The 2,855-nt window shown below is 39.4% G+C and overlaps 1 non-coding gene across 1 annotated transcript; it reads right to left on the reverse strand.

The window, feature by feature from the left end:
- Window positions 1-2,155: 2,155 nt before the first annotated feature.
- Window positions 2,156-2,228, reverse strand: trnar-ccu (transfer RNA arginine (anticodon CCU)). The gene has a single exon. It is a non-coding gene; the product is annotated as a tRNA-Arg (tRNA).
- Window positions 2,229-2,855: the final 627 nt, after the last annotated feature.

The following is a 2,855-nucleotide window of genomic DNA, read 5'->3' on the forward strand; positions in this document are numbered from 1 at the left end:
GTGAATGTGTAGGTTTGACCTGCTGTGTAAAAAAACGCTTTGAGTAGTCAGAAGACTAGAAAAGAAACATATAAGCTCAAGAACATCTACTTTTATAATTCTGCAGAGTATAATAAGCATGTTCATGTGTAGTCCGTGTCAAATCCCTGAAACTACAGCTGCAAACAAAATACTTTTCACAAGGATCTTCTCTTCTCTTTGAGCTTTTCCTGTAAATCAGAAGAATATGTGCTGAACAACACTAAGTGGATAATTCCTCCATGAAGGAAAATGAGTGTAAAAAATGTTTCCCAGCTTTGGATCAACTCCAACCTCATCAGTGGGGCAAATTTATTTTCGGAGTCAGAAATGCATTGGCTTTAATTTCACGCTGAACGCATTTCGATACCAGCAAGAGGGCGGAAAAAAAAGAGAGGCAGAGAAGAAGACAGAGAGAGAACGTATGAAGTTTAATTTTCTGCCAGAAGTCACCACACCAAAGAGAATTAAAGTCGATCTACTCATAAACAATGGGGAAGAGAGGAAAAATAAGATAACAGAACTGGAGAAATGGTTTGTTTCAAGGTTATGTAAATTGATTGGAGGTAATTTGAAATTGGTTTTGGATATAAAATGACATTTATTCAGTGTCGGATGTTTGTCTTTGTGCTACTAAGACCTCATTTTTTATCCTCACAGAGAGGCCATGTAATGACATAAAAAACAAGGAGCGGGACCCAAACAAAAAGAGCAAAAGGCAAAAACAAGAGCTTTCTTTCAAGTCCAACAAAAATGTCCTTCAAAACTTAACATTTAAGCAAAACAGAATCTGTGTGAAAACAGGGAAATCAGGAAACCTCACAGGAAGGTCACAAGAAAAATCCACAAATAACCACAGGGAAGGTATACATATGAACAGGTATGAACTGACAACAAGAGGGAAGGAACACTGAGATTAAATAGACTCTAAGGTCTATCAGGGCAATCAAAACTGGAGAGAAACCAGACAAAGAGAGGAAGTAAGAGAAGAAACACTGTGGACGAGAACTGCAAAATAAAACAGGAAACACTGAAGACACAGAGAACTCAAGAATACAGAGTTTAATTTTTGATTACTGCGCCCACCTCTGGTATGTTTACAAATGGATGGAGATGATTTTCCCTTTTTATAACCTGCAGTGTGTTTGAAATACATGTTAAAGACTATAAATGAAATTCCAGTGCTGCTGAAAAACATTTTAAGTTGGTTTGAGTGGAGATGAAACTTCATTAAAACCAAATGTGTTGACGTTTGATTGTTATTTCATTATTCATTGCTTTTCCAAAGTAGTTGCTCACTAACCATTTCTTCTTCGGGGATGATGCAATGAGATGAAAGGCAGCATCATAGATACATGATTCGCTTTTTAACTTTGCAGCTTCTTCTCACTCTGCAGATATTCAAAACAGAGCTGAACCACAACAGTGTGACTGCAAAGAGACCAATGCTGACAGCACACACAATCGGGCTACCATCCTGACACACAAAGGAGAAAAAATTGTAGACATCAGAATAAAATGTGCATCTATCTTCCACACTGCCTCATTTTGAAGTTTAATATGTGCCACAAAGTGCGTGATGACACAGGACAATGATGGATGACTTTATAAACCAAGTGCAGCACCGAGAAACATGTTCTACATGCACAAGTGAGAAAGCAATTACAGCAGAGATAATTCACACATATACACAAATGTCACCTCTCTCCTCTCTCACGTCTTCATCCAACATCCCCCGTCTGGTTCTGTTCCTATCCACCTGTCGCTTTTTCAAATATGAGAGCCAGTGGAGCTGAAAGGTATGCATGTATCTAACATGATCAGTCGGCAGGCTTGAAATTAAATACATCTTTTTATGACAAGGAAATTCAGACATTGACGTATCAGGGAATTATTGCAGGAAACAAAACCAGTTTTTTTTTTACCACCAGTGATACTTGTGTTTGGATTAGAACCACTGCTTTTATATTCACTGTTTCACAGCTTTCTGATTACACAGATGTTGCATACAGAATGACACTGGTCTGTGAGGGAAAACAATTGCACAGCTGGCAGGAAAAGTGTTTCAGCAGAGGATAGTTTTGAGCCATTGACCTCTGGGCCCAGCATGCTTCTGCTGCACCACTCTGCTGTAAACCACCCCAGATGGGACTTGAACCCACAACCCCTGGCTTAGGAGGCCAGTGCCTTATCCATTAGGCCACTGGGGCTTCACAGTTCTGTCTACATAAACTTCCACAACAAAGCAACAACATGGGAAGCATAATGGGCGCTTTCAAATGATATAACAATGTTCTCTCAGGCCAGTGTGGTAGTAACAGAAACCTTTAGTGATGTCAAACAAAAGGCCAGAACACAACTTCACTCTCAGCTGCACACACACAAACACTAACCACACACATGCACGCTCATACAATAAATGAATACATACAGTATGTAATCGCACAAATTGCATAAACGCAAATAAAAAGTCACAAATCATAGTATGCAATCCTACAGAGACGTCGAGATGCACCAGCACACATTCTACAGGAGGCTGGGTTGCTATAGTAACATCAGCGGAGAGATACATACAGTATCTTGTTTGGTCACTGCCCTTTTGAAATGATCGTTCCCTGAGGCACAGCCTGAGGAGACGAGAGTGCAGACTAAAGATATGGACTACAAGGTGTTCTCCATCCTACATCTGCAGCAGATATTACTGAGTTCACTCTACTGCCTATACTGCTTTCTGTTAGCAAAGGGTTATTAGGATGTTGAATTTTCTGCTCTATTTTATGATATCTTGTCAATTTTGTCAAGTAAAAGAACATTTAATTGACAGACTGGAGAGTATT

The sequence above is a fragment of the Labrus bergylta genome, chromosome 12, assembly GCF_963930695.1.
Source record: "Labrus bergylta chromosome 12, fLabBer1.1, whole genome shotgun sequence".
NCBI lineage: Eukaryota > Metazoa > Chordata > Actinopteri > Labriformes > Labridae > Labrus > Labrus bergylta.